This window comes from Salvelinus namaycush, chromosome 3 (assembly GCF_016432855.1).
Source record: "Salvelinus namaycush isolate Seneca chromosome 3, SaNama_1.0, whole genome shotgun sequence".
NCBI lineage: Eukaryota > Metazoa > Chordata > Actinopteri > Salmoniformes > Salmonidae > Salvelinus > Salvelinus namaycush.
This window is the reverse complement of record NC_052309.1, coordinates 16,327,008-16,349,442: the sequence shown is the minus strand read 5'-3', so window position 1 is coordinate 16,349,442 and position 22,435 is coordinate 16,327,008. Positions and strand designations below refer to the sequence as shown.

Sequence of the window (22,435 nt, the reverse complement as noted above, 5' to 3'; positions counted from 1 at the left end):
CTGTCTGTTGCAATAACACAGTCCATTTACACGGTCTGCTGTTGCTGCCAGCTGCATCCTGTACCCAGTCAATAGCCCGGTCCTCAGAGACTCTAGAATTGCTCTATGAATTGATGGTGGTATTGATCATGAGCGAAAATCCAAAAGTAGCTAGTTCTCCCAAATGGCTTTGGCACACACACATAAAGGTGTGTTTGTGTATGAAGTGTTTCCCCCAGTATCTTTGATCGTAGTTATCATTCTGAACACTAGGCCTAAGTGGGGTACTATATTCTAGCCCCTATAGATACTATAGGTGCATAGGCCTACCTGCAACATCCGATAGTACGGAACGATCATCTTTGTGTCAGCAAATCAAAATACTACGTTATATTCCCGGCCAAAATAAACTGCGCCGCTGAAATTTCAATTGAAGTGAATGCCTTGCACACAGCTGTCTCAGAGAGGCTTCATTTCTTTATCCTCCCTCTCTTCCACTTTTCTTCTACAGTTCTTTGGCTTATTGTTTTCAGTTCTGCCTCAAGGGCCACAGGCCAGCTTAAGTGAGTCAGATGCAGGAGACAGAGCGCAGTGACTGGCTGCAGAAACAGAATTACCTCCAGCTCAAAAGGGAGGAACAACGTGGCTTTCATTCTAGTCAGGTGTTTGAAGAGATCCACCCCACCTCTCACCCCTCTCCTCCCCGGTCTGCCTCTCCTCTCATACTTTGACAGCCCCACTTCAAAACCACCCAGCACAGCCTCTCATGTGATCACACACAGCTGAAAAGCTGAAAAGCTAAAAGCCTCTCTCGATGGTCGGACTTCATTTTGAAAAGAATACCAATTTCACAACAACCCTTCATTACCACGCATGTCAAAGGAGGGCAGGGGAGAAAAGGCACAGCGAACGAAAAGGAATCTCGGGGGAAATGCCGTCACTGTTTTACCGGCGGAAACTAAGAGACGAGTATCAGAATACCTTCCATTAGGCTACTCCCCAAATTTTCTCCTGGATAAAAATGCATCAAGAAAGGCATTATCATTCAGAGACCACTGCTTTATTTAAGCAGAAAAATATACTTAGAGGGGAAAAAAGGAAGCGAGAAAAGGATATGGTCATGCATAACTGACAACGTTTCTTTCATCCCATCAAAATCTAAAAGTAAAATAAAGTGGTTGTGAGCCCTTCGAGTAAAAGTGCTTTTGCATTCTCCATTAGACTGCCTCTAAAAGGACAGAGTGCACAGATCAAAGTGAGTTCAGGGAGCACCAGTTCTGTTGACAGCATCTGAGCTAAAGGGCTCATTCTATTGCCTGTCAGACATTTTCTCTGTCTCTTACTCGCTCAGTGATAAAGCTTCTCCTAACTTTAGCTGACAAAGTTAATGCATGACAAAGTAAATGTTTCATTACAAACACATGCAACACATTTTACAATTCAAGGCATCGTTTAAACCCAATATATCTTGTGTTCATCATCCAGTCAAGCACCTGTCAGCAAGATAACAACAACACATCTCTACTCCAGCCTTATTACAGCTGTGACCCAATAGGGATTTAAAGCAGAAACATCATGGTCATGTATCCAATTCCCCACCTGCTAAGCCATAGTGCTTACTTATTATAAACGGAGTGGTTTGAGCCCTGAATGCTGATTGGCTGACAGCCGTGGTATATTAGACCGTATACCACGGGTATGACAAAACATTTATTTTTACTGCTCTAATTACGTTGGTAACCAGTTTATAATAGCAATAAGGCACCTCGGGGGTTTGTGGCATATGGCCAATATACCACAGCTAAAAAGGTCTGTATCCAGGCACTGTGTTGCGCATAAAAACAGCCCTTAGCAGTAGTATATTGGCCATATACCACACCTCCTCAGCCCCTAATGCTTAATTCAAAAGGCCTCCAACAAACTACTGCTGAACAGTTTTCCCTCAAATGAACACCAGCTAATATGTACCCCAGCTCCTGACTCGACTTAAACCTCACTTAGATCTACTCAGCTCCTCCTCTTCTTCTCCCAACCAATTGCCTGTGAGCTTGGTGCTCTAGTCTACAAGGTCTCCACGGCGATGGATAATGAGAGAAGGAGAGTGGCAAGGACGGTAAATCCTTGCCACTTTGGGGTGACATCAGTGGCTCTGATAAGAGGCGTTATCAGGCGTGATGCGGTCCGCTGAGGGTCTGCCACAGAGATAAGGACCTCTGGCTCTGCACTCCATCTTTTGTCTCCCAAGGTTTCCCTGATAAGGATGTTTTGGCAGACAAAATGTCCGCTCCAACAATGATGGACTGAGGGCAATATTTGTAGGGGGCCTGAGGGAATGGCATTGGAAAATAAAATGTCTAATTGTACAAACTATTGTCTTTTCCCTGGGCTCTTGAGGAACGGGATTGTGTGTGGGAAGATAACGAGGTCATTTGGAAGGGAGAAGGGCAGTGATGGCGGAGCTAGATGATGATGGCTGTTATAGTTTAAATGGACAGAGGTATGACATGATCCTCTTAAATTCTTACTGGATCCAAATGGCAACCCCAGGGACATGCAGTCTATCCTTCAAAAAGAGTAGGATACCCTTGAGAGAGCAATTGATACGACATCAACCTGCTATCTCATCTAGAAAGTGTGCCTTCCATTTACTGAATCGTTTTGTTCAGGCTGAAAGTGAGAAAGGCCATCCTTCTGGCAGATAGTAGCTTTACAGCACATAGATGAGGCTGTGCTCTGCCTGACCTTCCAGTCTCTCCGCTCCTCTCTGAGCAGCCTCCAGGGCCTTGACTGGAGCAGAGTAACACTGCCCTGAGACCCTTCCTTTCAATAAACACAAAAACACACAGACAAAAAGACACTCGCTTCGCATACACCCCCCCAACCCTCTCAGCTCATCTTTGCAGTTCTCAGAATCCGCAGTTAATAATTAGATAATGAAAAAAGGTTTAGGCTGAGCGGTGTGAGCACCCTTTTCACTCTCTAGTTGGATTAGTATGCTAATGTCCTTCCCTACCCACTGTCAAATCCCTGGCAGGCCAAAAAGAAAACACTGACACAGGAGGAACAGAACAAACTTCATACAGTAAGGTTGATTTACAGAAAAACAATTAGGCTAAGGGTACTTGAACTTTGTTTAACATTTTTTAGGTCTATAGACTGTGTGTGGCCTCCTTACAGAGTCATCACTCTGAATAACAGAGCTATAACCTTTCAAAGAGCAGCCAGCCACCCCCAGGCTCTTCACAGCCTGAAATACACCCTGTGTCTACAGAACAGTAACATTGGATAAGACTCAACATTAGTGATGCGGTCACAAAGAGATGCAAAACCACAGGTTCTGTATGGGGAGGAGAGTAAAATGGGTATGAAATTACTATTTTGGTCTCGCTTTTAAAGCAATTTCCATCAATGACCTTCAATGCCTTACTGACAGCTTGCAGTCAAACCTAGACTATTCACTGCTCAAACAGTAGGAAGACTTGAATGTAGGCATTCACCATAGAACAGGGCTATGGGTATTGGGGCATGGCTGACCGGTCGCCATCTCTCATCTTGCCATAACACACACACACATACAGAATCTCAAAGGGCTCCTCTAAATGAACGCTGGGTCCTGTCTGAATGATGGAGCCAAGGAGACAGGGCAAGCAGTCTAGTCAGTCTGAAACAGACAGACAGCTACAGAAACTGACGGTTCATCTATGCACCTCATACATTTATGGGATTTATTACTCCCGGATCAGCCAATAAGAGCCATCCTGTTTCAAGTTAGCATAATTGGAATCAGAGCACGATATGAGACCCAGATTGTCTATTTTTCCCCTTTTCCACAAAAAAAATACAAGAGTTTGAACTGCAGAACATTCAAACAACCCAGGCTCACTGTGGAGAGCAGATCAGGACATTCAAACAACCCAGGCTCACTGTGGAGAGCAGATCAGGACATTCAAACAACCCAGGCTCACTGTGGAGAGCAGATCAGGACATTCAAACAACCCAGGCTCACTGTGGAGAGCAGATCAGGACATTCAAACAACCCAGGCTCACTGTGGAGAGCAGATCAGGACATTCAAACAACCCAGGCTCACTGTGGAGAGCAGATCAGGACATTCAAACAACCCAGGCTCACTGTGGAGAGCAGATCAGGACATTCAAACAACCCAGGCTCACTGTGGAGAGCAGATCAGGACATTCAAACAACCCAGGCTCACTGTGGAGAGCAGATCAGGACATTCAAACAACCCAGGCTCACTGTGGAGAGCAGATCAGGACATTCAAACAACCCAGGCTCACTGTGGAGAGCAGACAACAATGAGCCTCCTTTCCATTGAGATCAGCTCCTGTACAAAAGGTATTACAACAGTGTTAAGCAGGGTTTGGCAGATTGTTATTTCTATACAATGGATGCACTTGCTCAGAAATGTATGGAAAATAAATACAATGGGTGGATATAGGAACATCCCTGGAGAGACTGCTGGCTGATGCTTTTTGAGAGAACCATAACACATTTGTGAGCAGGAGAGAATGAGCAGCCTGGACTCAGTGAACTATTCATATTCTTTTAAACACTTCTTTACACCTAGGCCTATATGCAAAACCAAAAATACAATTCTCTACTAGTTTGGGGGGATTTTGTTTTTGACTTATAGACACATTGACAGCTTGGGGGAAGTAGGTAACCTGAACACACAGTCCATGAAGGCCAATGGTAAAGCCCATGAACACATCCAGTGCTGTCAGGGCATCATTAATAGTTATCTGGTACAGAGCCTTGGGTTCACTCAACCCTGTCCTTGCGCAGCTCACAGGTGCAAAGGTAAAAATCACAGCTTTTGCTTTGGGCATGGAGCCTGGCAATAGCAGAGGGAGCATAACCAGTAAACAGCCCCTTCTCCATCCTCATCCCACACTGGCTGTGGATAACCCATGGGCATGCTGGCTTACCTTTGGAAAACATTGACTTGTAGTATATAGGCCTAATGCAGTTAGTGAGGTACAGTGCACAGACAAATCTCTGCGTTGTCATACAGACCTATTAAAATGCCCCATCCTGGGCTTTCCATCCCACATCACTGAAGCTTTGTATTGGCTGCCTCAGAGAAGATCATTTAGCCAACAATACTCTTTATGACAATACGCCCGCTGTGTGCTCTGCTCTTATGTCATCATAATATTTTTAAAATAATAATAATTATTCATTGTGGACTACCGCCTATGCTGGGTTTGAATTGGATGGACTACCGCCTATGCTGGGTTTGAATTGGATGGACTACCGCCTATGCTGGGTTTGAATTGGATGGTTTTAAGTTTCTGGGTTTCTCTTTCCTCCACCCATATCGTTCGTCTTGACATTGTTGGGAAACAAAACGGATTTCCATTTACATCTACTTATTTTATATTTTCCTCTTACCATTAATATCTTAGATGTGTTGCTGTTAATTTACCTCTAGGGACAAAATACAGTTCCTCTGTATTAAAGCTGAGGATTTGTGCTTCCCATAAAGCCTGCTCTTTCACCCTGGACAATTTCTGATAGGTTTTAATGGGTGTGGATGGGCTGAAGAATGGGAAGACAGAGAGAGGACTGCAAACTTAGATGCCTGGATCTAATAAAAGAATAAAAAACCCTTAGGCTATCAGACCATAGCCCAACAACTAGAGCCGCAACAGATGGGTTTACAATATGAATCAACTTGAGAAACGGTCCATGCCTTACAAATACATTCATATTATGCAGCGGGTGCTTAAGCTTTCTGACAGAAGAAGCTTTGACAAATAAAGTAAATCCCCAGTCACTGTAGCCTAAAAGAAAATCTAGCTAGGGTGAACACACAAACTAAGAGCAACAACTATCTGATTTGATCTACAGATGCTTTGCGTCTATGATCCGCCCACTGACTGCCAGTCTCACCTGCTGGGAGTGGAAACCCAGACAGATCAACGCAGGCAATAATCAAAAGGCCCATCTGTTTCTTGTCAAAACACAGTGACAGATGTTCTTCTGTCTCACTTTATAGATTAGCATGGTGGGTGAAGAATCTACAGAACCAGACTATACGACAGAAAGGGCAGACTTGTCAAAAGTAAAGAGTTAGACCCATCTCAACCAATCATTTGTTACGGTGCTCTACAAGTACGTTGGAGTTTATGCTTTCAATCTGGTCAAAAACAAATCCTTTAAACAAGCCTTTGTATCTCCTTAGGGTTTAATAATCCCTTTTCAATCATAATTGTAACTGTTTGTTTTGCTTGCATACCCTCCAGAGACAAAGTGGCTGTTATGCCTGCCTGGTAAGATTTTGTCCACAAAGGAAAAATGTTCCTACAGTATAGCTTTGGCTACAGTGTCTTTCACTGTCAAACTCCTCCCTACCCACCCACCAAGCCCTCCCCTCCTTTCCCGTCAGAGTAGGCAAGGCTGTTCATTATGCGGTTAAGGGTCACCGAATCCTTCAAGTCATTAAAAATATGTTAATAAAACAGAGAAGTCATGAGAAAAGACTGGCAAAATGCTCCCCGCAGGGTACTCATACGGGAGAGAACTCCTTTTCCATGCTTAATGATAAGCTCCAGTCCTCACAGAGCGGCATGGAAAAACCAAACTGTTCTGGGAGAAACAGGACTTTGGTCCCTGGACTAATCCAAAATGACCTCTGCCTGCTGCCTTCCCGGTAAAGGGCAGATAACATTACTCCGAGTGCAATCAGGCAGCATGTGTATTCTGCACCTTATTGTACACAAAATAACAGGCTGTTTGAAATTGCAAACAGAGCAACGACCCCCATAATTCCCCCTCCCCAATGGCTAGATCCTCTAAGCTAGGGCCAGGACAATAACAGTATCACGATACTCGTTAGTATCGTTGGCAAAGAAACAAAAATGGAAGCGGATTAAACTTCTTTAAGAAAACAGCACTAATGTTAGGAACAAAAATGTGTCATCCCGATTCACATGTATTTTCCAAGCAACAGCACACAATATTTTACATGCAGACGGTTATTAAAAGGACCAAAGAGTTAGATATGCTTTGTGTTATTATTTTTGCCATTGATAAAACATTGCGATACTGCTATCGTCCCGGCCCTAATCTAAATACCCAGTCTCTCTGCCCAGTCACCATATAAAAATAAAAAAGACCAATTAAGCAGATTTAAAAAGATGGCAGCTAGCCCATATTTAAACACTATATCCTTAGGAGATAAAAGGTGATTAATATGGATGCACGGGAGAAATTGCTTAGCAACCAAGCCATTTACAATATCCCTATAAGCGGAGCAGCCGTCCAGGCACTCTCCGAGGTCACTTTACCACCTCCATTGACTCTGTCTCACAAAAAAAGGAAACAGGGCTGAAATCCAGTACAGATTGTTCAGTAAAAATTAAATTCCCATTAAGCTAAAACAAACTATCTTGGTAATAATAGTTATACTTTTGTTTAGCACCATGACTAGGCCTAATAGCTTAGATGTGTATTGAATAGGAAGCAAAAACGACTGCATTAAAGGGAAAGACTAGTTGAACATTTCATTTTTATCTTACATTTCACCGGCACATGAGTGAGTGGGCCTGCAGAACACGGTAGGCAATATAGCCTCCTGCAGAGTAACAACGGGATATATATAGATATATACAGTGCCTTCAGAAAGTATTTAGACCCCTTGACTTTTTCCACATTTTGTTAAGTTACAGCCTTATTCTAAAATTGATTAAATTCCCCCCCCCCCCCACACTATCTATCTACACACCATAATGACAAAGCAAAAAGGTTTGTCGAAATCGCTAATTTATAAAAAATAAACAGAAATATCACATTTACAAAAGTATTCAGATCCTTTACTCAGTACTTTGTTGAAGCACCTTTGGCGGTGATTACAGCCAAGAGTCTTCTTGGGTATGACTCTACAAGCTTGGCACACCTGTGTTTGGGGAGTTTCTCCCATTCTTCTCTGAGGATCCTCTCAAGCTCTGTCAGGTTGGATGGGGAGCATTGCTGCACAGCAATTTTCAGGTCTCTCCAGAGATGTTTGATCAGGTTCAAGTCCGGGCTCTGACTGGGCCACTCAAGGACATTCAGAGACTTGTCCCGAAGCCACTCCTGCATTGTCTTGGCTGTGTGCTTAGGGTCATTGTCCTGTTGGAAGGTGAACCTTCACCCCAGTAGGAGGTCCTGCGTGCTCTGGAGCAGGTTTTCATCAAGGATCTCTCTGTACTTTGCTCCATTCATCTTTCCCTTGATCCTGACTAGTCTCCCAGTCGCTGAAAACCACCCCCACAGCATGATGCTGCCACCACCATGCTTCACCATAGAGATGGTGCCAAGTTTCCTCCCAGACATAATGCTTGGCATACAGACCAAAGAGCTGAATCTTGGTTCATCAGACCAGAGAATCTTGTTTCTCATGGTCAGTCTTTTTGTGTCTTTTGGCAAACTCCAAGCGGGCTGTCATATGCCTTTTACTGAAGAGTGACTTCTGTCTGGCCACTCTACCATAAAGACCTGATTGGTGGAGTGCTGCAGAGATGGTTGTCCTTCTGGAAGATTCTCCCATCTCCACAGAGGAACTCTGGAGTGCTGTCAGAGTGACCATTGGGTTCTTGGTCACCTCCCTGACCAAGGCCCTTCTCCCCTGATTGCTCAGTTTGTCCGGGTGGCCAGCTCTAGGAAGAGTCTTGGTTGTTCAAAACTTCAGCAGCGATGGAAACATTTGGGGTGTGAATATCACCTTCACAATCCAAAATAATTTCCAAATCTCCTGGTGAAATAATAGTAGCTAGATAAGATACTCCAGGCTAAATCTACAAACACTTCATTGGCTTGAAACCTAGTAGAGCTCAACAGACACCAAACATTAGGAAAACCCCTATAAAAAGGCCACTAAAACATGCATGTGTCACAACACAATGCCACAGAGGTCTCAAGTTGAGGGAGCGTGCAATTAGCATGCTGACTGCAGTCATGTCCACCGGAGCTGTTGCCAGAAAATGTCATGTTAATTTCGCTACCATAAGCCACCTCCAATGTCGTTTCAGAAAATATTCCATTATGTCCAACTGGCCTCACAACCGTAGGCCACGTGTATGGCGTCTTGCGTGGTGAGTGGTTTGCTGACGTTAACATTTTGAACAGAGTGCCCCACGGTGGCGGTGGGGTTATGGTATGGCCAGGCATAAGCTACAGACAATGAATACAATTGCAATATATCGATGACGAGCTACTGGAGGCCCATTGTCGTGCCATTCATCCAACGCCATCATCTCATGTTTGAGCATGATAATGCATGGACCCATGTCACAAGGATCTGTACAAAATTCCTGGAAGCTGAAAATGTCCCAGTTCTTCCATGGCTTGCATACCCATTGAGCATGTTTGGGATGCTCTGGACCGACAGCGTGTTCCAGTTCCCGCCAATATCCAGTAACTTTGCACAGGCAATGAAGAGGAGCGGGACAACATTCCACAGGCCACAATCAACAGCCTGATCAACTCTATGCGAAGGAGATGTGTCATGCTGCATGGGGGAAATGGTGTTCACACCAGATACTGACTGGTTTTCTGATCTTTTTAAGGTATATGTGACCAACAGATGCATATCTGTATTCCCAGTCATGTGAAATCCATAGATTACGGCCTAATGAATTTATTTAAATTGAATGATTTCCTTATATGAACTGTAACTCAGTAAAATCTTTGAAATTGTTACATTTATATTGTTGTTCAGTATATATTTTTTATAAAAATGTTCTAAAGCTTACTAACAACAAAATATTAAATCACATTTTGGCCAAGGGAGCCATGGAATAAGTTGAGTATGTAATTGTATTAATTTAATTAATGAATTAGTTCTGGGAGGCTCACACGGGATATTGATATCCACAGTACTGCACCAATTCTTTGTTTTTAACATAAATGCACTATAATTTAAGCTTAAAACTGCAAAGTTCTCTTTCTGCCTCATGGATTTAAAAAAATATATATATATTATTAGACGCCAAGAGGCGGGCCTTTAAAATGTTCCTTTCCAGGGCATGGGACCTGGTTCATCCAGCCATGCACTGCCAAAGTCATAGTAAAACTCCTTGTATGCTACTTTTCTCTCACTGTAGTTGTGTTCTGATTATGAGGGGTTCCCTGATGGAGACCTGCATGGAGAGCAGAGGGGAACAGGCCAGAAGATGACAAATCCCCTCTCATCATGGATCAAGAGTCTGGATGGATGTGCTGATGGGGTGTGAGAAGATCTGTGTAAAACCCCAGGGGGATGACTGTTTGTAATTCGACCCGATCGGTTAGCCTCTGATACACTAACTACAGACTGGCCAAGCCATAAAAAGCTAAGTGAACCGTTTCTCGGGTGAAGACAAAGCACAAGCCAAGCCAAGCCAATATCTAGAATGTCAATTAGAGCAGAGTATGTCGATATATCAGTTTGGCTACAAGGCTACTCAGTCAATGTCTGGCATTCCCACTAGGCCTGGGTTATATCATTCCAGTATAATAAACACATCTAAGCATATTTTCCATCCTCCAACCCAAATGTTCCCCAAAATGAATGATTTTGTCTGTCAAAACCAACACAGACATTACAGGCAAAGCCAAAACAATTTCGGAGTATTTGGATTGACTTTAAGCTCCGTCATATATTAAACATGGAGCATTACACACTGAGTGACATCTGAAATTAAGAAGCACAATATATACACAAAAGTATGTGGACACCCCTTCAAATTTGTGGATTTGGCTATTTCAGCCACACCCGTTTCTGACAGGTGTATAACACTGAGCACACAGCCATGCAATCTCCATAGACAAACATTGGCAGTAGAATGGTTTTACTGAAGAGCTCAGTGACTTCCAATGTGGAACCGTCAAAGGATGCCACCTCTCCAACAAGTCAGTTTGTCAAATTCCTGCCCTGCTAGAGCTGCCCCGGTCAACTATAAGTGCTGTTATTTGGAAGTGGAAACTTCTAGGAGCAACAAAGGCTCAGCCGCAAAGTGGTAGGCCACACAAGCTCACAGAACAATGCATAGTGCCAACTGTAAAGTTTGGTGGAGGAGGAATAATGGTCTGGGGCTGTTTTTCATGGTTCAGGCTATGCCCCTTAGCTCCAGTGAAGGGAAATCTTAACACTACAGCATATAGACCAGTGTTTCCCAACCCTGGTCCTCGACTACCCCCAACAGTACACAGTTTCAGCACTTGACAAACACCTCAACCAACTCATTGAGGGCTTGATGATTATTTTATTTAACCAGGCAAGTCAGTTAAGAACAAATTCTTATTTTACAATGATGGCCTACCCCGGCCAAACCCTCCCTAACCTGGACACTGGGCCAATTGTGCGCCGCCCTATGGGACTCCCGATCACGGCCGGTTGTGATACAGTCCAGGATCGAACCACTGTCTGCAGTGACGCCTTAAGCACTGAGATGCAATGCCTTAGCCACTGCGCCACTCAGGTTCCCAAGTTGACTCAGGTGTGGTTGTCCATGGTTACAATAAAAATGTGTACTGTTGGGGGTACTCGAGGGCCAGGGTTGGGAAACACTATTCTAGACGTTTCTGTGCTTACAACTTTGTGGCAACAGTTTGGGGAAGGCCCTTTCCTGTTTCAGCATGACAATACCTCTGTGCACAAAGCTAAGTCCATACAGCGGTTTAAGGCACTGCATCTTAGCGCAAGAGGCGTCACTACAGTCCCTGGTTCAAATCCAAGCTGTATCACATCTGGGCGTGATTGGGAGTCCCATAGGGCAGCGCACAATTGGCCCAGCGTCGTCTGGGTTTGGCCGTCATTGTAAATAAGAATTTATTCTTAACCGACTTGCCTAGTTAAATAAAGTTGTATTTTTTTTTATAATGTTTGTCAAGATCGGCCTGCACAGTGCTCTGACCTCAACTCCATCGAACACCTTTGGGATGAATTGGAACACCGACTGCGAACCAGGCCTAATCACTAATGCTCGTGGCTGAACAGAAGCAAGTCCCAGCAGCAATGTTCCAACATCTAGTGGAAAGCCTTCCCAGAAGAATGGAGGCTGTTATAGCAGCAAAGGGAGGGATATTAACTCCATATTAATGCACATGATTTTGGAATGAGATGTTCAACGAGCAGGTGTCCACATACTTTTGGTCATGTACTGTATTTAGCCACTGCTATTCAAAATGCAGATTTTACAGAATTATTCAAGTAGAGCCCAGTCAAACGGATTGAATGTCAACTGAAGATGTATGAATAAAGCAATTTTCGTAGTGGGCATGTGGGGGAGGGTTAGTCAGAGCATTTTTCATTTAGTTTAATTACATTCTCTCAAAGGCCATAATGTTTATTTCAGGATTTTAATATATTCCGAGGCAATCCCATTATGATGCCAAATTATGTGAGTGGGCAGGAGTGAGAGCAGGTCCTCCCTGATGTTGTGTCAGATGCTTCATGTTATAATATTCATCCAGACAGAGGCATGGAGTTGAATGGAATGAGTCCTCAGGACTATCATCATGTATATGGCCTGATGGGCTTCAAAAGACTATCAAATCAAAATTGTATTTACAAACCCTGTTTACATCAGTAGATGTCACAAATTGCTTATACAGAAACCCAGCACAAAACCACAAAGTGCAAGCAGAAGACTACACTGAGAACACAGCGACTTCAATAAAATATTCATTAAGTTTTGTCATGGATATAAAAGTTAGATAGTAAGTTGTTATTTCCATGATGTTTTATAGGCCTCTTTTATAGGCCATGCTTAAACCACAGATGGGAAGAAGCTGTGACTTCCCGTCTCTCTAGCCAATAAATGATCTGACACAGCCAGGAAAGCGTGCAGGGTAGAATTTCAGTCCATGCTATCCGGTATCCTTGGGACGTTCCTACTCCTGCACTGAAGTTGACATTAAAAATTGTTGGGGGTTAGGGACGTCCCAAGGATTCCAGATAGCAAGGCGCATAATATACATGGGCAAACTCTGCCTCTAGGTGCAACCTCCAAACTCTGCCTCTAGGTGCAATGATCCCTCCTCCGGCTTTGACAATAGACGTGGAAACTAAGCCTTTGGAGTCAGCTTTGAAGGGCCAATAACATACTTCAAAGCATTTCCTGTAACCACTGGGATTCTGACACATAAGTCCTCCTTTATTGCAGGCTGTACATCCGCCACAAAACCATTCTGCTCGCCTCAGACAGACAGAGGGGTACTTCTGAATGGAACTTCATGCCATAATAAACCCTTTTGGAGCTTCCACGCAGTGTTTTGACTAGTTCCGAGTGCGCGCAAAGAGGGAATTGAAAACAGTTAGCCTAATACTCAACATATATATTTTTTTAAATAACTGAATATGCTTTAAAATGTTTCGGTCCTGAGTCCCAATCCAATATATTGTATATTCTAGTATTATAGCGCACATCTGTCCCACAGTCTCTCGAACTAGGTCCAAACCTATATTAGTGTGGTCTACTGGTCTCATTGCGCACAAGGCATTGATGTAAGTATTACATTAATCCATCCTTATTTGATTCAACTGGAACAATCTAGGCTATATGAATGTACCACGTTTCATAAAAGGAGACCGATTGCCCTCCATTCCCATAATTCAGAGCCACTTGGCGGCATTTACGTAAATCTACAAATCTCTACCATAGCCTAGGCTACTAAAATTAATGCACCTGCTGATGACCGCAAACAATGCATTTGGCCTACTAAACGGATTGTATAGCATGGCGAGATAGCCTATTAATGATGGCAAATGAGGCAAAGCAATGTATTGACGACCAGAATAGTACATAAAAACAATTTCTTACATACAGCGTTCAGTGTTATCATAAGGCTTGTTTATATTTGGCTCGCCACGGCTCGATGCTCGCTCCCCTGCTCAGAAGGCGTATTTCCTTTGCCAAAGAGACGTCGCTGAAGTCCGATGAGACTGAGTATTATCGGTATGAAAATATCCATGAAGAGAACCACTTCTAAAAAGTATTATTCGAAATGGCAAATGTCTTGATATTGAAAATTAAATCGTTTGTAGGTGTATTCATTCTAATTTTCCTCTCATGTATTCTTCTCCCCACAGCCGACTGAACTGAAATATGTCGAAATGCATGAGATGAATTCTCACGACTGAACAAAACGGGCATCCGACCAATCAATTAAGAGTATATTTGAATATTCCCACGGCTCGGCCAATCGTTTGAAACAGAAGGCGGTAACCACGGTGACGCCGCAAGCGTCTAGGTGAGCACGTTATTATTTCGCGGAAAAACTTAAAGGGGTAGTGCATGGCTCCTGTCGGTCTACAACAAAGGAGATTAAAAAATTGTCCATTCACTCATGGTTGTTCGATAAGTACTTGATCAAACACAAATTCAGTCTACATACATGGTTTCTGAAATGAACCGTGTTGAGTGGGTCACCAATGTGTTAGGCTACAACAAAAAATGAAACATCCTCTAAATAAATGCTGCTGGCCTTGCTCAGTACACTTCAAAATGGCTTTAAAATAAATCTGAGATTAACTACAAATTGGATATCACGAAATTGGTGAGAAAAAAGGGGTAAAAGTACAAAAAATGCATAAATCTGAGATAAAAATATGTAATTTAATGTAGGCACATAGTATTGTAATATATTGTAGCGACCCGCACAGACAGCTGTGTGTTATGTGTTAGGCTAGTAGGTGGTTGTGTTGTACTGACCAGTACCCAGTGTTCGCGGGGTCCGACATGTCAATCAACCTGCTATCTGCCAATCACGGGAATGCCTGGAATGTTCTGATGCCGGGCATCCTGGCGGTTGGCGGAGTGGCGTGGAGGGGGGTTGGGCAGGGGGATGGAGCATTGGAAGTTAAGACCAGGTTTCGCCTTTGTTCTCTCTCTTACGTCTGGGCTTCACAACGGCCCAAACGGCCCAAACAGTAGCCTGTATAAAGTTGGTTTAATAAACCGTCAATTCGCAAACTCAAGCCTCTGTCTGGACAATTGTTCATTTATGATCTAGTCAGGTCATTACAATATGTTGAATGGGATTCCTTAATGCACAGTAAGAGCTTCATCTAAACAGTTAGCTTCAAGTTTCCACACCTGAATGGGAGTTGAAGTCAGGTGCAATCTGACAACCTTTCCATCATAAATTATAATTTCATCAGCAATATGCCCTTACAGTAGAGACTACTTTAATTCAAAACACAGTCTCCATGGTAACTCTTGATAGCTGCTTGTTATGGCTTGTTGCTAGAAAATGATTACTTTCTGATGGTGCCAGGGACATGACCCCCCCCCCCCTTTGTGTGTGTGTGTGTGTGTGTGTGTGTGTGTGTGTGTGTGTGTGTGTGTGTGTGTGTGTGTGTGTGTGTGTGTGTGTGTGTGTGTGAATGCTTGCAGGCGTGCATGTGTGTGTGCATGTGTTTGAACTTGACTGAAGTGAGCATCAGCTGAAAATGCACCATATAATAGGCCAATCATAAACAGATTGGATTGGATTGTTCACAAGGTCATTGTGTTCAGCCCGAAGTGCCTCAATCTTTTATACATTTCTTTTATCATACTCGCCAAAAGTTTGAGCTCTGTATTCTTTGTCTGGTAGCCTATGTTGTGTATGTGGGTAGAGGGGTGGAAGGCTGCAAGGTTGTGTGATAACTATTATAATTGACTGGAACTGTCATGGCGATTCCCTTTGAAATGCCACTGGCACTAACCAAATTGCTTCTACAGTAACTGTAGTATGAACATTTTAGATTCTGCACGCTATATAGGGCTATACAGTATATATTGCAAACAGTACTGTTTTTCCAGAAATGCATTTGCAGGCTTTGCATGGATGCCCTTGGCTTTCTTTATCGTTTTTTAAATTTTTTATCGCTTTGGTACTATTTTCACAAGTATGTGGTAAAATTTCACAACTCTTAGTACAAAGCTCAAAACAGATAATCAAATAGGCTGCTTTTTCAAAACTTTAATAACATTTTCAATTGACTAAGTACAACACATAACATCACAAAGTAACTTTTTCACCAAACCTAATCAGTGTTTCATCTAGAAATACCTTTCATATAAAGTAATTGCCTTTCACAATGCAATGCTGATTCTCTTCTCATTTGTTTAAATACATTTGACCATCACTTAATCGAACTTAATGGTTAATCACATAACCGTTTGGTAAACCTATAGATTTCAAACTGGTTTGTCTACTATAAATGGATTTTGAGAACTACAGAAATAAAATGTGTTTGTAAAGTATAAACATCTAAATGACATGTATGATACATGATAACCATACATAATGACTACTCGTTATTGCTAATTGATTTCACATAGTGAGTGGTAACCACAACTGGTCACCATATAAAAGTGTGTGTGTGAACACTTACAATTTCTTTCAATCTCCCCAGCAGGATAAGAGAGAAAGAAATCAGAGTTAGTGGACAAGGGGCCTGTCAGAGAGGTGGGCATGGGCCCCATCAAAGAGGTCAGAGGTGGGCATGGGCCCCATGAAAGAGGTCAGAGGTGGGCATGGGCCCCATCAAAGAGGTCAGAGGTGGGCATGGGCCCCATCAAAGAGGTCAGAGGTGGGCATGGGCCCCATCAAAGAGGTGGACATCAGAGAGGGAGGCAGACGATCAACGTGGGGGAAACATCTCCATGTGCGCAGCTATTTCTGAAGATGGTGTGGTAGGACGTATGAAATTACTTGGATCCTACAACTCTGCACATCTCATTGTGTTGAGCAGGCATGTCAAGGTGAAGTGGTTACCTATGTCATTGTGTGGGACAATGTCAGGTTCCACCATGCAGAGGTGGTTCAGGCATGGTTTTGGGCCGATCCCCAATTCGTGACCTTATACTTGCCCCCATACATTCCTTTCCTGAACCAGATTGAGGAATTTTTTGGGGCATGGAGGTGGAAGGTTGAGCGAATAACAAGACTGTGCAAAACTGTCATCAAGGCAAAGGGTGGCTACTTTGAAGAATCTAAAATCTAAAATATATTTTGATTTGTTTAACACTTTCTTTGGTTACTACATGATTCCATGTGTGTTATTTCATAGTTTTGATGTCTTCACTATTCTACAATGTAAAAAATAGTCAAACAAATTAAGAAAAACCCTTGAATGAGTAGGTGTGTCCAAACTTTTGACTGGTACTGTATGGGAATGTGTGTGTGTGTGTCCAGGCTAATGCTCCTGCGGGTGCAGCTGATAGTGTGCTCTGCTCTGAGGGGATGGCCACTTCCACTGGCTTGCAGGGTAAAACACATCACCCATCTCTGCCCTTAAGCTTTCTACCCCCTACAGCGGTCTAAGGCACTGCATCTCAGTGCTAGAGGCGTCACTACAGGCCCTGGTTCGATTCCAGGCTGTATCACAACCGGCCGTGATTGGGAGTCCCATAGGGCGGCGCACAATTGGCCCAGTGTTGTTAGGGTTTGGCCGGGGTAGGCTGTCGTTGTAAATAAGAATTTGTTCGTAACTGACTTGCCTAGTTAAATCAATTAAATAAAAAAATACCCCGCCATCCTGCATCTGTGACCTCATTTCCTATTTACTCAGACATGCAGAAACACCCCGTGACCACAGCATCGTTTCATTTGCAGTTGTTCAATTAGCCTTAAAACAGCCCTGTCATTTTATCCATGTATTCAACATCACAGTTCACTTTGTAGCACACAGAGTCCTACTGTTCACCTCAGTGAATATTTCTAACAGTGTGAACCAATAAACGTATTAGCCTATGAATAAAAAATACAAACTTAAAATCTGAACTTTAATTGTGCTCTAAAGTAAATTAGACATCTGTATTCTTTAAAACAAAATTGGACACTCACCATGCATAGTGTCATATAATAACCATTTGAATGTACAGCAGCTTTTATGAAGAATATTGAATTATGTCTTGACAATACCCCTGAGTGCCATTCTTCAATATGAATAAGGGCTTTGAATGGTAAATGAGGTTACCATGCCAACCCCTTGTCTTATATGATATAAAATACATGGAGAAATGTTCTCCCAGTAACTGTTGTTGCTGCCAGCCTTAAACAATGCAAAACACACTAATTAATTCATAAATTAGCTAATCGATCAAAGGGAAATTACTTTCATCCCCTTGAGCTTGTGACAGCAGAATAATTTGGAAAGGGCTCCCCCGAATTTAGTCTATCAGGACTCCTTATGCATATGAATGTTTTACAGTAATACAGAACATTTTCTTCAGCTAAAAGATAATGTACTCATTCTCTTAGGCTTACTTAATTTGTGTTAAACCATATTTTGCAGTTCTTACTGATAGTACTGCAAGTTTCATTCGTCAATCATAGACAGGGAATAATACACCCTCATTGTAATATATTCTCAAAGTCTGAAATGGTTCTATAGATAGACACAGAAAAAGACCCCCACATCAGCATGATGATAATGATAGAATTAGTGTATGACCAGCCTAATTAGAAATAGAAAATGTACACTTAAGATAAGTTTTAAAATCACTTCGTGGAATCAATCCACAATGTGGTTATATTCCTCTAATTTCCTTTTTTAAATGTATCTCCTCTATTTGATGTTTCATTAGAAAATGACTTTCCAAAGCAGAATGTCTTTGATGAAGCAATTAACCACAACCAGGAAGAGAGAGCATTAAGTGAATTTCAACAGCAAAACTCAAAGGGCAGTCACTCATCTGAACGTGTTTAGTTATGTTTAAATTTAGATTCGATTATCATTCTCAAACAGTAATTTTGCAGGATGTTAATTCTCCCCTTTCACTCGAAAATATTCTGCAGCAGTACTGTATGTCAACATGTTTACAATATAGTATGTAAAATATATCCATGCTATATTGGCAAACTACAGTTATTCTTCCTAATGTACAGTAAATCATATGATTTTCTAGTCTCCCACGAAAAATGAAATTCTAGCGTGAAATGAAATTCTGTATAAAGAGATTGAGAAATTCAAATTGAGCTATAATTCTGTCAGACAAAAGGGGTTAAATGTTCCTCTAGCTAGCAAGATTTAACACACACACACACACACACACACACACACACACACACACACACACACACACACACACACACACACACACACACACACACACACACACACACACACACACAGCTTAAATGCTTTATATAAACAGAACAATTTTATTTTCAATTAATTCTTGATGAAGCAGTGAAAAATCATCATCTTGATTATAATGTTGTTTAATCCCCCTAAAAGAGAAACAACAAGAAGAGAGATGGAGATTATTTTAAATCCAGGGAGCCGCTTAGCAAAAAGAATAGCATGAACAAGGGGACACACCGAGGGATGCAAATATGGATACATTTTGTCTGCCAAATATAACAAAGAGAAACAACATGCGGAAGCTGTCTGTGCAATCTGTGAAAGGCTTTTAGGGAATGGAGGAAAAATGAAATATAGATTGAAAACCATCTACGTGATTACATTTACCCTGAAAGGCTGAGACAGATGTCTTCGAGCTTATATTAATCAATACAAAACTATAAAGCATGATGATAATCTAATCACTGCATTACCATGTTAGCTCTCCACATTGGAAAACTGGTGTTACAAAAGCCAGTATGAATATAGGCCAAACCAGGATCCAAATATGTCATTTTAGTAATTCTGGTTAATGTTCATGCTCAAATTATATTTGTTAGGCATTGTTTTCATATTTATTTAATACAGCAAACAACATCTGCTTAGTTTTAATGATCAACACTATATATTTTTAAATTTTTTATTTAACCTTTATTTAACTAGGCAAGTCAGTTACAATGACGGCTTACCCCGGGCCAAACCCGGACGACGCTGAGCCAATTGTGTGCCGCCCTATGGGACTCCCAAACATGGCCAGATGTGATGCAACCTGGATATAACACTATAACATATGTTCACAGACTGTTTAGACTCAGGTCTATTCACTAAAAGATACTCTCAACTTCTTAACCAAGACCCCCTGTGCTTTCCCAACTCCCATATAGCTACATCCTATCTCAGTCATGCCATTTCGCTGCTGGTTGACTGTCTCTCACTGCTGAGGATGTCAGGCAGGCCCCCTCCCTCTACAGTGTCCTCATCAGAGCGGAATGAACCTGGCGCTGACACTAATAAAGAATACCATCTGTGCCTGGCAGGCGGAAGGAAAGAGGCGAGTGAACCAATGAACTTCTCTGTAGCATCTCCTCTCTCACCCCATGCCACTGGCTCCCCTGAGCTCTGTCATGATGAAAGGGGAAGAGTGGTGCAGGGGTAATTAAATTCCAGCAGGGGTCAGAGGCGACCCCGGTAGCACTATCTGTAACAGGGTCAGCAGAGACATTATGACTGAGGTTCAGAAATGTCAAAGAGACTAATTGTGGAAAAAGCATTATCTTCAAATTGCTCCATCTCTCAGATGATCACATACAGTTCAACAATATGAGTACTGTACTCAACAGTACCTATGGGGGGGGAATAGCCCCCTGGTCTCATGTAGTGGAGAGGTGAAGTTGTATTATTATACACTTTATCTCTGAGAGAAGACTTATACAAATTACCTGTACAGGGTTAAAGGCCTGAGTGGGTGGGGCTGGAGTGGCGGAGGAGTGTGTCTGGTTCTGGCTCATCTGGGATTGCTGTGGTGGTTTTGGCAACACCTTAATAGAAAACACACCCATCGTATCGTTTCCAGCTATGTCCTGTCCTAGGGTGTAGAGACCTGCATCAGAGAGCTTAATGGATTTGATGGTTAGTAGGATTTCATCACCTTTACAGAAATAGTCCCTTCCTGAGGAATTCCAAATCATTGAGAATCTCTCAGTTTTAGACGGATCCCCAATTTTATATGGGTAGCCTCTCCTCCATTCCCAAAACTGTCCCACATTAGTTATCATATAGTCCCAATAGGGACACCACCTCCCATTACACAGATAAGTTGTTCGTTTCCTAGCATAAGACGTCAATACATTGCAACCCCCTTGAATGTGTATCGGACAGATATCCCCTATCCTCCTAGCCCCATTTCTCCATGTCCATATTTTACAGGGTTCTAAAGTTAGCACCTGAGATTCCCCTTCCTCTAAACTGATTATTATGCTCCCTGCCGCATGGGTTACTAGCCCTGACAGTATGGAGATCAACAGGAAGCTTGAGCATCCCATATTCTATGGTTGTATTTTGGCTAGGTCTTCACCTACTTGATCTAATGTTCTTCCTGGGGCTGAATCCCTGGCACAGTGAGTTCGGTGGTACCACGTGTCTTTATGCTCAGTGCTTACCCTCAGGGAATGACTCGCTACCTCTTTCACCTGGAACGGGCCTTTCCACCTGGGCTCTGTCCACTTCCTTGAATGCACCTTCACTCTCACCCAGTCTCCCACCAGGATGTCTCTGTTCTCTTCTGTGGTTTCAACTGCAGTAGTTCGGACCTCCACCACCTGTTTGGACAGTCTTTTGACAAGAGAGGTTAGAGCCTGCATATAGTCTGAGTATCTGATTTTAGCTATGTCTAGTCTCGGCAAACTCATGTTATCAGCAGTTGGACCTGGCATTCTTCTCCCTGTCAACAGTTCATGTGGTGTAAGGTGTGTGTCTGACCCTGGTGAATTTCTCATGGACATTAAAGCCAGAGGTAGCGCGTCTACCCATTTTAGCTTTGTTCCTGCCATTATTTTGGCCATTTTTTGTTTCAGCATCTGGTTGGCTCTCTCTACGAGGCCCTGAGGTTGGGGCCGATATACCGACCCAAACTTATGGGTAATCCCCAATGTCTGTTCGACCTCCTTCAGGTGTTCGTTCTTGAAGTGGGACCCATTGTCGGATCGGATCATTCGAGGGACCCCAAATCTTGGAATAAGATCCCTCCTTAGCCACTTGATGACTGCCTTAGCACCCTCTCTTGCAGTTGGAATGGCTTCCACCCATCTGGTGAACCTATCCACCATCACTAACAGGTATCTTTTCCCTTCAACTCGGTTGTCTTGTCCCATGTCCGTGAAGTCAATGCATACGTCTTGAAAGGGTGCATCTGGTATGGGAAAACTCACTGCTGCCAGTGCAACCTTGTTGTTATAACCTTTGCAGATTTCACAACTTTCTGATACTTCTCTTGTCATGTCTTGCATGTGTGGATGCCACCACACAATTTCCAGGGCCTTTGCCACGCTCTTCCAACCCCCATGTGCTTTGTTGTGTTCCTCCCGTATCATTGACCTGAGCAGCTTAATGGGGGCCACCGTTTTCCCATTGTGTGATCTCCAGATTCCTTGGTGATCTCTTCTGGCTCCATGTCTTTTCCACACAGTTTGTTCATACACATCTGCTGCCTCCTGTAACTGTCTCACAGTATCTATGGTTAATTAATCTTGGGTTTCTTCAGTCCGTTGTATCATCTGTTGGGTAGTATAACCGCCTGCCTCTTTTGCCACTTGATCTGCCATGTCATTTCCTTCCCTTATCTTTGTGTTTTCCTTGCT

At 42.8% G+C, this 22,435-nt stretch overlaps 1 protein-coding gene across 2 annotated transcripts in view; it reads right to left on the bottom strand.

The window, feature by feature from the left end:
• LOC120045009 (protein FAM222A-like) overlaps nt 1-14,096 on the bottom strand; it is a 30,797-nt gene extending 16,701 nt beyond the window's left edge. The window contains exon 1 of one of the 2 annotated variants that reach the window (XM_038989816.1): nt 13,783-14,096. The gene's annotated coding sequence lies outside the window, so the exon portion shown is untranslated. The remainder of the gene's footprint in view (nt 1-13,782) is intronic. The other variant, XM_038989815.1, reaches the window with a different exon arrangement.
• Between the last annotated feature and the right edge of the window lie 8,339 nt (nt 14,097-22,435).